The following is a 15160-nucleotide window of genomic DNA, read 5'->3' as shown; positions in this document are numbered from 1 at the left end:
GGTTCGCGACTGGAAGGTGCTGTCATTTGTCATGAACAGAGCGCAGGTGCTCTATAAAGCAGTCTCTGAGCTTCCGCTTGGTCTCCCCGATGTAGAGGAGGCCACATTGGGAGCAGCGGATGTAGTAGACCATGCGAGTGAACATCTGTCTGATGTAGAAGGTTTTTTTTTGGAGCCTGGGATGAGGGTGAGGTGTGGGGCAGGTGAAGCAATTCCTGCAGTTGCAGGGGAAAGTGCTGGTGGTGGTGAGGCTAGTGGGGAGTGTGGAGCAGATGAGGGAGTCGCAGAGAGCGGTCCCTACAGAAGGCAGATAGGGGTGGGGCGGGATATATTTCTTTGGTTGTGGGGTTAAATTGCAGGTGGTGGAAGTGGCGGAGAATGATACGTTGAATCCGCAGGTTAGTTGGGTGATAGGTGAGGATTGGGGGATTCTGTCTTTTTTTTTGTTTCGGGGAGGGGTGTGAGGGCAGAGGTGTTGGAAACGCAAGAGATACGGTCAAGAGCATTTTGAACCTCTCAAGGGGTGAAGTAGCAGTCCTTAACATAAGAGGACATCTGGGATGTTCAGGAGTGGAAACCCATCTTGGGAGTAGACAAAGCAGATCCTGAGTATCAGGTTGCATATTGCCAACATGACAACAGATGTTTAAACGAACCAAGGAATGTTGTTATTTTAACGTGGCTTTCTGGGAATTTCCAAAATGTGAAGTATGCTATATTGATTCACTAAGTAGTTTGGCCATAACAATCAAGAAAGTAATGACTTATATTTCTATTTGTATCTACATGTTTTGAAGATAAGGGGTTCTGTTTCAGGTTGGCAATCTGTAAATGGTGTGGTCCCAAGGGATCAGTGCTGGGACTGCAACTGTTTATAATATTCGTTATGACTTAGAGGAAGGAACCAAATGTACTGTAGCCAGATTTGTAGATGACACAAAAATAAGTTGAAAGGCATGTAGTGTGAGAGATACAAACAGTTTATACAGAGATATTAAAATGTTAAGTTGTGGGCAAAATGCTGGCAAATTGAGTACAATGTGGGAAAATGTGAAGTTGTAATTTTGGAAGGGATAACAAAAGACCAGTCTTGTTTAAATGGAGAAGAACTGCAGAAAGCTGCAGCAAAATGGAACTTGAGGGTATTTGTGCATAAAACACAGAAAACTAACACACAAGAGCAACATACCAATGGAATGTTGGCCCTTAGAGGTTGAAGTACAAGACTAGGCAAGTCTTATTGTAACTGTACAAGGCGCTGGTGAGACCACATCTAAAGTATTCTGACCAGTTTTAAAAAGACATAATTTCATTTGGAGGCAGTTCAGGGAAGGTTCACTGAGTTGATCTCTGGTATGGAGATTTGCTGTTGTGAGCGAAGGTTGAACAGGTTGGGACTCTATTCACTAGAGTTTAGAACAACAACAAATGGAAACGTATAGGATTCTGATAACTTGACACGGTAAATGCTGAGATGCTGTCTCCCTTCATGGGAGAGCCTAGGACCAGGGACAGGATAAAGGGTGCCCTAATAAGACTGAGATAAGGAGAAATTTCTTCTCTTAGAGAGTTGAGAGTCTTTGGAACTCAGAGAGCCACAGAGAGCTTTGGGGACAGTGTCCTTGTGTATATTTAAGGCTAAGATAGATGAATTGTTGATCAGTCAGGGAATCGAGGATTATGGGGCAAGGACAGGAAAGTCGACGTGAAGAATATTGGATCAGCAAGGATCCTATTAAATGGTGGAATAGTGTTGAGGGGCCGAATGGCCTACTTTTGTTCTTATTTCTTATGGTCTGTATAACGCCTCTAATGATCACAGGACATTCCAAAAGTCTGTATAACCATTAAGTATTTTTGAAGCAAACGAAAGCAGAAATTGCTCATAAAACCCAGCAGTTCTGACAGCATCTGTGGAAAGAAAACTGTGAATCCTCTTAAGAACTAGAAGCAGCTATGAAAGAGTCCAATTTATGCTGATGACGGGGTCTGGAAGTGAATAAGAGTGAATGGATATGTGGAAATGGAGACCAGAGAGGAAGGAATAGAGAGAGAGAGAGAGAGAGAGATAGAAAGATAGAGAGGGGGAGGGTGGGAGGGAAGAAAAAGGGTAGACAGTCAAAGGTGTTGTTTATAGTAAGCCAGTAAAGAAAAGAAGCTGGGTGGGTGAAAGTGGGGTCTAAGAGTGGATGAAAATGGGTTGGCAGTACTGAAAACAACCCATTTCACGACAGCGCCTAAGATTTGGGAGATAGGCAAGAGACGAAGAAGAATGTGTTCATGTTCTGAAATTATTAAACTTGATTGAATCCTGAAGCCTGTAAGGTACCTAAGTGGAGAATGAGATGTTGATCTTCCATCTGGTGATAAGCCTTGCTGGAGCACTGCAGCAGGCCTGAGACTGAAATGTTGGCCTGTGAGCTCGGTGGTGTATTGAAGTGGAAGGCAACTAAACGTTGAGGTCATTTATACAGACAGAACATGGTTGTTCTGCAGTGTGGTTACCGAGTCTGCATTCTGTCTCCCCAGTGTAGAGAAGACCGCGTTGTGAGCAGCAAGTACACTAGACTAGATTGAATGCTGCGCAGATAAATTGCTGCGTCACCAGGAAGATGTATCTGGAGCTTAGACTGTGAGGATGTAAATGGGCAAGTGTTATACCTTTTACAGTTGCATGGGAAGGTGGTGTGGGGAGGTGTTGAGTGTGGAGGTGGGTTAGACCAGAGGGACCCCAAACTTTTAGCACCCTGCAGAATGCTGACAAGGGAGGGGAATATCTGTCTGGTGGCAGCGTCCTGCTGGAGGTGATGGAAATGGCGACTACTGATCCTTTTAGTGTGGAGGTTAGAGCTGGAATGTGAGAACAAGAGGATCATATTATTGTTGTGGGGAAAGGGAAAGGGAAAGGGATGAAGGCAGAAGTGCAGAAAATGGGTCGAAGGGCCCTGTCAACTGTGGTGATGGGCAGTCCTTGGTTGAGGAAAAAGAGGATGTACTACCTTAGGCCCAGTCATGACATAGGTTAATTTCAGTACAGTCAACCTATTTTCACCCACATATAGACGCCATTTTCATCTACATAGCTTTTCTTTTCCCTGACTATCAATAATCCCTCTTCTACTGTTACACTGGCACTATCCCCCACCTCTTCCTCTGCTACATTGATGATTGCATCGGCACTACCTCATGCTCCCATGAGGATCTTGAACAGTTCATCAACTTTACCAACACCTTTCAGCACAACTTCAAATTCAGCTGGACCATCTCCGATACCTCCCTCTCCTTTCTAGACCTCTCTGTCTCCATCTCTGGCGACGATCTCGAAACTGACATTTATTTCAAGCCCAACAAATCCCAGAGCCACATGGACTACACCTCCACTCACCTACCTTCCTGCAAGCATTTGATAACCTACTACAAATTCCTCCGCCACATCTCCCCCAAAGATGGGGTGTTCCACTTCCGCACATCTCAGATGTCCTTCTATTTCAAGGACAGTAACTCCGACGATTGAAAATGCCCTCAACCGCATCTCTTATATTTCCTGTACTTCTGCCCTCACATCCATTCTCCCCAACAAAAATAAAGACACAACTCCCTTGGTCCTCACATATCACCCCACCAACCTCTGCATCCAACGTATCATTCTCCGCCACCTTCAATTTGACCCCACAACCAGATATTTCTCTCCCCACCCCTTTCATAGGGACCGCACTCTCCGCAACTCCTTTGTCTGCTCCACGCTCCCCACAAACCTCACCACCCTTGGCACCTTTACCTGCAACCATAGGAAGTGCTACACCTGCCTCTTTACCTCCCCCCTCTCCACCTTTCAAGGCACAAAGCAAACCTTCCATATCAGACAGGTGTTCACTTGCACATCTGTCAATGTGTTCTAGTGTATCTGCAGCTCCTGATGTGGCCTTCTCTACATCAGTGAGACCAAGTGTAGTTTTAAAGACCTGTTTTATACAGCATCTGTGCTTTGTCTGTGACAATGGCAACACCTCCTGATCTCTAACTATTTTAACTCATCCCTCCCCCTCCCTGGGTGACATGTCCATCCTGGGCTGCCTCCAGTGCCACAATGACATGACCTTCAAACTGGAGGAGGAACATCTCATATTCAGCCTGAGGAATCCACAGCCCGATGGCTTAAACACGGAATTAACCAGTTTTAAAATCTCCCCACTCCTGGCCTCATCCCATATTCAAGCCTCCCTCTCATCCCACCTCCTTGACTTGACACAACCTATCCACCTTCTCTCCCACTCATCTGTCCCCTCCCACTCACTGACTAATCTCCATTACTCCCTACATGCATTCAGCCATCACCATTCTCCCTACCTTCCCCAGCCCCACCCCTCCTCTCTATTTATTTCCCAGCTCCTTTCCCCCTCCCCATTTCTAAACAAGTGTCCTGACCCAAAACGTTAACTTTCCTGCCCTTCTGATGCTGCCTGGCCTGCTGTATTCTTCCAGCTCCTTAGTGTGTTCCCTCTGACTCCAGCATCTGCACTTTTTGCTACCCCTTTGTCTGATTACTTTTTCTCTTCTCTCCTTGTCTCCAATTCACTCATTTCTTCCCAACTTCACCTGCCCCCATTCTTAGCATAAATACCACCCTTTCTTGGTTGCTTCTAATTTTGAAGAGTTGTCACTGGACTGGACTTGATTTTCTCCACAGATGTGTTTCCTGCTGAGTTTCTCCAACAATTTCTGTTTTCATTTCTGTTTCAAATTTCCTGCATGTGCAGTTCTTTGTTTTACTTAAGTAATTTTGAAGTGTACTTACTGTTGTCTATGTAGGATATGTGGCAGGCAATTTTGTCCTGTGCTGAGATAGGAAACTATGGGTCTTCTAATTGCCTTCAGTACCTAAGGGAGGGCAAGGATTAAAAGAAAGTAATGTACCAGGGTTCACAATACAGATTGCTAATTAGGACACATGCTAGTTCTGCTTTTGGTTTTGTTGTGTCAGCAACTAAGATTTCTATTTTGCTAGTGTTTATAATTATGCTGTGGTCCCATTCCAGGGCTTGAGCACATAAATTTAGGCTGACACTCCAGCACAGTATTGAGGGCTGCACTGTTGGAGGTGCCATCTTTCAGAGGAGACATTAAACTGAGTTCCTATCTACCTGCTCAGGTGGATGTAACAATCTGGTGGGCCTATTTTAATGAAAAGGCAAATTACCTGTGCCCTAACCAATATCTATCCATAAATCAGAACTACAAAAAGAAGTATCTGCTCACTATCGCATGGCTAACCATAACTATAAACTAATGTTCTTGAATACTTTTATAGCTCAGGTTGTGGGTGCTATGGTTGGTTGGCTCGCCAAGCTGGTTCGTTGGTTTGTTAGTTCGCTGACGTTTCATTACTCTGCTGGGTACCACCATCAGTGCAGCCTCCAATGAAGCACTGTCGTGTATTCCTGCCTGGCATTTAAACTCTGGAGTCCATTGGAATTGGTTACCACATTTCGGATTTTTCTTTGCAGTGGTGTGTATAAAGGGTCTAATTCAATGTGTTTATTGATAGCCTCCTTGGTGGAGAACCAGACCTCTAGAAATTCCTGTGCTTGTCCCTATTTGGCCTGCCCTTGGTCCTTGATGTTGGCCCAATTGAAATGGTGGTTCGCCATCTATGCAAGCACCTAACTGTCTCCATGGACAGTTTGGCCCAGCACACTCAGTCTGTTGGATATATTCATAGATCTACAATTCATAGCCTTAGCAATTGGCACTCCACACTGACAGTCAGGCGACAGGATGACAAGGGACCTTGACTTCAACGGTACCAGACATCGGAGGAATGACACTGTGGCACTCAGAAGTCTCTTCTCAGAATGTTCTAGAGATGGCTGGACCTTCTATCTCCACGCTGCTTCTGACCCTCAGCCCCGTGAGAACTCAAGCCAAGAAGGGTGCACCTACCTCTGGGCAAGATACTCTCGAAGCATCAGGGCCTTCTAGACATAAACACCTCCAAGGTTGGTCAACAACAACTCTAAGCCAATGGGTCCCACTATACTGTTCAGAGAATATGATCATCTGGATGTAACCATGAGGCAAGTTTGCTAAGGTAGCACAAGAAAACTCACTTGGCTTCGTGAAGAGAAACCCTTTACAAAACCTAAAAAGTCTCGCTCTCTCACGCATGCTGTCTCACGCATGCTCTCGGTCTCTCTCACTCAGACACACTCACTCACTCTCTCCCTTCTCTCTGTGTGAGTGAAAAGACAAGAAATAATCTGAAGACTCCAAAGAAAGAATTCAACTACAGTGATTTCCAATAAAAGACCTGGGTCACCTCAATCAGCTATTGAATTGAAGATCAACCATAGCTCTGCGGACAACATTGTGTCGTCATCATTTTTAAAAAATCAAAAGAATTGTGAGAAATGTGTCCACTTCTATTATCTGGGATTCTGAGCTACAGATCTTGTTTTCTTGGTGTCTTTTTTCTAACCTGTAATATTTATTCATACAATCCGTTTTATCTGTCTTATTTGTGAATGAATAAATGTGTGTTTGTTGGGAGTTTACAGGGGTTATAGTTTCAGTTGTACTGCCATAAATTAGTAATTTCTTTGCCACTTGTTAAGGAATAAATTTGTTTACAGTATTATTTTCCTGTTAATAACAAAACCTGGTATGAAACTTGCCCTGAATTGCAGTCTGTCAGGTAAATTGATTATGTTAGTGGCTTGATTGGGTATTGACACATTTGTGGTGCTTGTGGAAAACTGGGCCTTGATTGTCGATGTACTATTCCCAAATGAGTCATACTAAAATGACAGATCACTTCTTATGGTGTAAGGATGCTGAATCTCCTCATCATTCGCTGACCGTTGAATTTCTTGTCTGATCTATTCTTCTTTCAGATGATTTCAGCTGGACCACTTACTTTTAGAATGTCTGGAGCAAGCAAATTCATGTATTCCTTAAATATCCCTTAAACTAAAAAGCTGAATGTAAACAGAACACACAGGATGCCTATATTTGAAGTGAAATATCTAACTATTCTTTGACATATCTGAATGCATTCTCTTTGTACTGACATCCAATCAAGGTGGGCCGTTTTCTGGTTACCTATTGCTTTGAATGCCCACAGACCCATTTATCAAAACTGATAGGAATAAACTAATTCCACCTTGCACCCTAGGCAAAGATGCCTTCTGTAGGAGCTGGCCTTACTGCATCCCAGTAGATATTATAATTAGCTACAGATTCTGAGCTGCCTCATGTTTTGGTATTCCACAATACCAGCTTTGCTCCTGATGGAGGCAACTCTTCATAATACGGTACTTACAGAAATTAATGGCACCTATTAACTTGTGGGGGAACTGTCAAGGTTTGGGAGGAGCAGGAGCCAATTAGTTATATCATTTCCACCGAGAATTTCAAATCTCATAGCCATCGCCAACGTGGTAAGTGATGGTGATCTTGGGGGAGGGAAGTTATGTGGTAAAGTGATCAGCCTCAGACAGCACTCATTACAGTTATACGTGGAAACGAAACCTCTTTTCTCCTGTAAAATGTCACAATTTGTTTTTGGCTGCTGTATTTTATTTCAAACATGTCATCACTAATTCACTTGTATTCCAGCTGGCTCCTGCTGGGTTTGCCTCCCTGCCCGATCTCCTAACAAAACAAATACCTTTATCAAATGTACAAAACAAGTCAGCTGCAGATAGGTAGAGCCTAAAACTGGTGGACGCAGTGCAGGAAAATGATGAACAAACAAGTTGGGCAAATTCAAATTGGAATATAGGATGGTCCAATTAAAACAGTTTGAATATTTCAAGATGTGAGAAGTGGTGAAGTTACCCACCTGTGAGTGGAGCGCAGTCATTGGAGACACTGTTATTGAAGGCATACTGATGAAATTTAAGTTCCGTCACCAAATCTGCAGTTGAAAACTAGCGTCTGCGATGACACCAGTTGTCAAGAAAAACTGGATAACTTTCAGGGAAGGAAATCTGCCGACCTTACTCGTTCTGGCCTCCATGTGACTCCAAACCCACAGGAAAGCAGTTGACTCTTAACTGCCCTCTAAAATGGTTGAACATGCTACTGAGTTCGAGGGCAGTTAGGGGTGGGTAACCAATATTGACCTTGCCACTGACACCCATATGCCATAACAGAATAAATAAATGTTTGGGATTTTCTGGTGGACCTCCTGTTTCTTACAGGTTGGCGAGCGACAGTGCAGTTATCAGGAATTGTCCTTCTCGAGGCAAGGTCTCTTTGTTGATGTGCGCTCTCTCTCTTGCGCACCCTCTCCCTCATGCCATTGCGGTCTCTCCCTCACTCTCACTTGTGCGCATGCTGTTTCTCTCAGCTGCCATGGTATCCTGCTGCTGCTTGCACACTGTATGGTCTCCCACTGGTCCTTCAGCTTTGAGAGCCTGCCTGCTATCATTAAATAGACAGCAAGCCTTACTGTTTGGTCATCAGTTGTTCAGTTTGGGGAAAATCACAGATTTTTGCTCCCACAACACAGGCACCTGAACTTTACTTGAGGCTAACAATGGGTTCATGAAACTCTGAGTGGCAATCCTTCTCATTCCCTCAGGATAGTCACAATTAAGTCAATTAGTGCAACCCTGGTACATTGTATTCAACAGCATTCATCTGGGCGACGTGGTGGCTAGTGGTTAGCACTGCCTCACAGTGCCAGCGGCCTAAGTTTGATTCCACCCTTGGGCATTTATGTGAAGTCAGTGCATTCTTCCTGTGTTTGTGTGAGTTTCTTCCTGGCGCTCTGGTTTCCTCCAGCAGCCCAAATGAAGTTAGGTGAATTATCCATGCTTAATGTGGGCTTAGAGGGGCACAGTAGGGTCGGACTCTGGGCAGGATGCTGCTCAGAGGGTCAGTTCAGACTCGATAGGCCAAACGGTCTCTTTCTGCACTGTGGGGATTGTATGATTGTATTTAAATGGCAGCTTTAAAATAGTAAAATCTCCTGTTTTGTAGTCACATAATTGGATAAAAGCTGACCAGAAAAGGTGTTTGATTTGGTCAAAAAGGTTTTAAGATGTGTATTAAAGGAGAGGAGAGAGGTGGGGTAAGGTTTAGGGTGGGAAAGTATGGATCGCACTTAAAGACCAGACAGCTGAAGTACAGCCATCAATGTGGAATAATAAGTTTGGGGTACAAGCAAGAGATTAGAGTCGGAGGATGCAAAATTCTCAGAGAGTTGGAGAAGGTTACAGCAACAAAGAAGGGAAAATACCACGGAGCATGGAAAGAGTTTCGATGAATGCTTTACAACAAAAAGGTATATTTATAGAGCAGTTTTTACATGGCAAATGTCTCAAAACACTTTTTACAGAGTCTTGGCGCACCATGCAGGAAGCAAAGGAGCTGTTGGGGGAGGCATTCAAAAGCATGGCCAAGTGTGCAGATGTAACACAGGCCCGCTCTTGGTTCACATTGATAGTTGTACTTCAGCTGCCTGACCCTTAAACTCCATCTTTACTTTCCTCCCTAAACCTCACTCTACTTACCTCCCCTACATAAGGCATGTCTTCAAATTATCTGTTTGACTTGGTCAAACATCTCCTTCTGTGATCACCTTTTATCCCATTATGCTCCTGTTAAGCACTTTGTTATATTTTGCTATTTCAGAGCTGCTGCGTAAATACAAGGTCTTGCTGTTGAATGCACTGCTGCGGAGCTGTGCCAGTTGATTTACAATTGGGAGAGAATTTGACGGTGCAGTGAAAATGGCACTGAGGCTTTCAATGTGTGTGGTAGGTTGGAGTTGCAGGGGGAATTAGGGAATGACGATACATGGCAGTGCAAAGAGGAAAGGCTGTGCTAAGCATAATCTGGTTTTTTGTTCATTCAAACTCGTGTCTGTCCATGAAAGTAAATTTGATCAAAAAGTAAAAAAAACCCTGTTCTAAATTCAAACTATAAGAATTTTAGAAATGAGGGACACAAATGGATACTTCCTATTTCATAATGAGTTAAATGTATTTGCCTCATGCTTGTCCCAAAGCATCTAATATTTGCCATTGTTGCAGTATATTTGATGTTGATGAACTCTTTTAAAACATCAAAGATTTTCTTATAAAAACTGGACTTTGGGAAATCTCTGCTCGTGTTGCGTCATGTTATTACAAAGCCAAAACAACAGCAACACCCTTTGCAGCTGTTTAACATGTCCCACGGGCTTCCACCAGTACTTAGCATTTCTGTGTCTCAAGCTCCCTGCTTAGATTCAGACACTGTACAGAAAAAAAATGCATTAAATCTGACGTAAAAACAGAAAAATACTGGGCAGTGCACAGCAGGACCATCTACTTTTGAAATGGGGAAAGACAAATTAGCATTTCAGACAAAGACTTGCTTTGAATTTAGTTTATCTAAATTCACTAATTAGGCAGAGAATCATCATGTGTTTTCACATAGCAAGTTTGGAAATACTGTTTCATCAGCAAAGCTTGATCGGCCACTGCCATGCAATAGAAGGATTTATCAGTTAGACGCTGTAATTGTTCCTGTTGCTTAGACTGAGGAGTAAACTTCTATAATTTCAAATAGAAACAGAGAAGAGCTCAAAAGAAAGATCAGTTTAGACAGCATATGGAGGGAGAAATGAGGAGTTAATCTTTCCATTAATCACCTTTTGATAGAACCAATTTTATTAATTTCTCCACCTGCTCCCCCATCAATCCTGACATGAACTCATTCTCAATTCTCCTCCCGTCTCCTGACTCCTCCAATTAATAAGACCCTCAGTAGCAGCCGTTGATGAGATCCAGGGAAAAGACTGGGGGGATAACTCCTTTTAAAATTAATATGATTTGACCTAGTTCTGACTTCTGATGCCAGGCCAGCAGTTAAATGCCCATTTAACTTCACGAAAGCATCCTGCAACTGGAAGCTTAAATGCCTAATTGGTGGGAATCCCCAATTCAAGAAGCGTGGGAAGAACTTAAGAATCCAAGAAGCTTGGGAACCCTAGACTTCCAGCATCCACAACATTTTTTTCTTCAGTAGTCTAAGCAAATCTGGGCGAAAGAAAACCTGAGAAGTAGGTTAAATACTCAACATCATGGAACTGTACCAATAGAAATTTATAGTAGAACAGAGATATTGGCCCATGCGGCTGTGATCATACACTCATGAATCATACAAAACAAGAGAGACCCAATTATTATAGTTGAACATGTTTCTGTTTCTCCCAGTTTCCATTTTCAAAGTTTGAATGGCAGAGTTTTGACTCTTCCAATCCACTAAAGCCATCCCATACTTTGTCTGTTACCCCTGACAGTTAAATGATGTTTCCGACAGCACCATATGATGAAGAGTTGCCTCAGTCAAGAGCAATGCTGAAATTATGTAATACCGAAACGTGAGCCAGCAATGATTCTGCAACCAATTCAAATAACTACTGGAATGCACGAAGACTAGTTTCCCCAATCTTCAATTCAAAAGCTGATTGGTTAGACCTCGGATTTTCTTGTATTAGAAGTCTTTCTTGTCAGAGCCTAGGTGCTTGCTTTGTGTTTTCCATTCATGTATTTGACATTGCATAGCTTTGGAACAATGACAAATTCATTTTATAACCATCATTTGACAAACTCAGAGTTTTCACTATTACTTCACTTTATTACTGGAGGTTTCTTCAGTTTTCAACCTTTGGCTTTCAACCAGCATGACCTTTAATTTGTATTTAGAGTGAATGGGTGATTTATTGGAATGCATGACTTCTTCAATTTCATTTTATGTGGTCTTGCATACTTAGGGGGCAATTTAAAAGGGATGACTTCTGAATGGACTTTGGCATTTTTGCATGTATCTCTGCTGTGTGACGTAGAGGGATGAGTGGATAATACTTTCTTACCCATCTGGTTTTCTCTCAATCCAAAGATGTGCAAATTAGGTGGATTGACCATGCGAAATTGTCTGTAATGCCCAGGGATATTTAGACTAGGTGGATTAGCCATGGTAAACATGGGATGGTGGTGGGATGCTCTTCAGAGGGTCAGCGTGGACTTGTTTGGATGAATGGCCTCTATGCGCACTGCAGGGATTCTATAATTCTGACTTAAATTAGGCTGCCAAAGTAATGCTTTAATTTCAAAGTCATTCCTCGGGCAACGGCTGGAGTGTGAACGTACTTTAACAGAAGCAAACCCTCCTTAACCAAACAATAGAAATTTGATCCCAAATTGGTGAGTTTTTTTTGAGGTGAATTGTCAACCACGTATGGGCATTTGCACAGGCATTGTGCCCCATTTCCAACAAAAAGCAAACCAAATGAGTGACAAGTGAATCTGTTTTTGTTAATAGTTGAGGGAAGAATATTGGTCAGCACACATAGGATTTGCTTCTTTCAGTAGTGTCTCACAACCTTTCAAATCATTTAACAAAGATGTTGAAAATTTGTTGAAGATTACAACTGAATGGTAGCAGCTCCAACAATACAATGATGATATGTTAAACTCTTGATGTGAAGTTTCAACAGGGATTATCCCAGAATTAGCAGGAATTAAATATTAATCTCCAGGATAATGGTGGAAGCAAATCCTTGAGAGGAAAAAAAAGGGGAGCATTTTAAATAAGTTTTTTTTCCTCATTTTACTTTGAATGCCTGTGTTTCTTATTGGTTGATCAACAGTCCTGAATTGCTCAGTCAAGAGCTGGAAGTTGGATTTTAATGCCCTCCCCCAAAGTGAGTTTGCTCTCAGGGTACAATTAATGATGTGAGACTCAGCATTGGGAACTCCACTGCATTTTAACCTCCTTCCCTGATTAAGTTTGTAGAGTGAAGGCTTCCTGCTCCACTGCCAATTGAGACCCTTAAGTGAGCTGTAACTGCAGACTTCAGGGCCTCATCCAAATGTGGCTGGCATTCACTTAGTGATGGGCAGGGGATGCACCTTGTGGAAATCCTGAGGAATAAACCTTGTGGGAGAACCTCACCACCTTTTGGATGGGGTCCCTCATGCACAGGCACTCAGTGTTTAATCAAGTAACTCACTGTGGGAAGTGGAGGGTGGGATGTGGTCACCTTTCTGCCCTCATTGTTGACACTCATCCACCTTTTTTTTTGCTGAAACCTTTCCTTCCTGTCACTCACTTGTGGTCGGATTCTTTTGTCAATCTTGGACCTTGGATGAATGCACTGCCAGCATTAGGTGCTCCAGCTCTTCTACTAGGATTTCCTCACTTTGGTCCTGAATCCTGAGGAAAGTTGCTGCTGTCTAGTTAAACATCTGATTGGCATAATGCACTGGTGCTTTCTGAAACACATTCACTGCTTTATAGCCAGTAGGCAAGACCCTCCACTGTGTAGAGATAAAATCAGTCATTTTACTTTTTCAAGTTAGTGTGAGAAAGTAGTGTGCTGAGATAAAAGCTTCCCTCCTTTCACTGTTGCCACAGAATGAATTACTGAATAGTTTTATGAATCAGTAATGCTGTTGAGCAGTTCTAGATTTAATCATGATGCCAGTCCTCAGTATTTGTAATTACCTGAACTGGAGCTTTTATAAAACATCAAGGGAATTAAGATTCACAATTAGATTAAATACCAGCCATGAATTAAGAGGAATTAGCCACAAATTTTTGGTTAATCTTTAGCCTGAAGATAGCTGTGAAAAATGGATCATATAGTGCAGTTTGTGCACAGTTAACAAGTTACATTCCCAGCAGATCTTCTACATCTCTCTTCCCTCATCTTGAAGCTGCCGTTTTGAAGCTGTTTAGTTGCTGTTCCACCCACTCTCAATATTTGTAGAGGATGGTAAAGCACTTATTTCTCATGTTTAGTTTTCCTTAGGTGGTGGTGTGCTTTTCTCGACTTGCTGAAGTCCCAAGATGTTGTAGGGTAGGAATTGATTTGACATTTTGGAACCACACAGCCTGATATTGTTCAATCATAGTAAAACTCAGTTGACCAATGTATGTGGCAATAGAGAAGTTCCTGTTAGATGGGATCACCAAAAGATTATTTGGAACAGATGGGAGTGTAGAATTCAGAATACAAGCAACCTTATTGTCTAAGTGAAAGAAGGCGCAAGTTGAAGGCCCAAATGGCCTACCTCTGCATATAATTTATTTGACCGAGCTTTTGAAACAATTTAACATTTTATTTTAACATTATTTTATGATCACCTTATCCCCATCTTACCTGAACTCCTGCATTGAGATTTTGTCCTTGCCCTCTGGAGCTCATGCAACACCCTATGTGACTCTAGAGTCATCAAGGATTTGGCCAAACATCAGATCTGATCCCCATCCTATTTGACTTGCATTTTCTCTATCCTGCACTTATCAGATGAAGACCAGGAGCTAGATTCCAAAAGCAGAATGGTATCAGGTGGATGGGTCTGCAATACTGTGTCACCAGCTTCAGTACCATGATTTCAACACTAGAACCTTTTTGGATAAGTTGGACTTGGATTGGTTTGGTTGCCCTCCTCGAGTATTGGTTGTCAGTTGAGGCCATTTAGGGCTAGTGGTGCTGTCTAGAGATATTGGATCCCAGGCCACAGCCAGGTCACTGTGAGGGATTCACACCGGAATACACTTGGGAGGTTGAGCTTTATTGTGCATGAGACCCCAACCACTACCCACCATGACCACTAGGATACAGCTGTGTTCATTTTAAGTTTAAGAAAAAACTGACCACCTCTTCAGAGAGATGCTCCTGTTGAGGTATCCTCAGCATTTCTCACATTCTTTCTTTCTCTCTCAGTTTCTTTATTTTCTGTCTTGTGAAGAGAAGAGCAAGATGGCTACTCCCACCTTGATCAATGAAGCTGTGAGTTTCAATGCCTTTGCTCCTTCAGGATGTCCTTAATAGGCCAGCAAGCCTGATCCTTGCCATTAAGTAGCCTGGCCCTTTAACAATCCAAGGAATTAAGATTGTGGCTTTGGTTAACTGGAGGAAGTTTCTGGATTTGCCGTATCAAATGTTGGACAAGCAGCATCACAACCACAGGGGCAGTGAAGGGAACAAGAAAGGTTATGAATTTTGTAGCTTTCTTTAGTTTGAAATGACAGCTACAGACGATCTGAAATGTACTAACAAACATTGAGACGTGATTAAAATCAATAGATGACAGGTAGATACAATGGCCAAGCCTAGCCCTCTTGTCTTCATGTTGCTACTTGTTCTTCTTTTGCTCCA

General features: G+C 42.7%; 1 protein-coding gene across 5 annotated transcripts in view; it reads left to right on the top strand.

Annotated features, from left to right (window-relative positions):
• spata20 (spermatogenesis associated 20) overlaps window positions 1–15160 on the top strand; it is a 342917-nt gene that overhangs the window by 191887 nt on the left and 135870 nt on the right. The gene's annotated exons all lie outside the window — the stretch shown is intronic.

The sequence above is a fragment of the Stegostoma tigrinum genome, chromosome 22 (genome assembly GCF_030684315.1).
Source record: "Stegostoma tigrinum isolate sSteTig4 chromosome 22, sSteTig4.hap1, whole genome shotgun sequence".
NCBI classification, from domain to species: domain Eukaryota; kingdom Metazoa; phylum Chordata; class Chondrichthyes; order Orectolobiformes; family Stegostomatidae; genus Stegostoma; species Stegostoma tigrinum.
The sequence above is the reverse complement of the archived record's forward strand: the minus strand, read 5'-3'. Positions and strand labels throughout refer to the sequence as shown.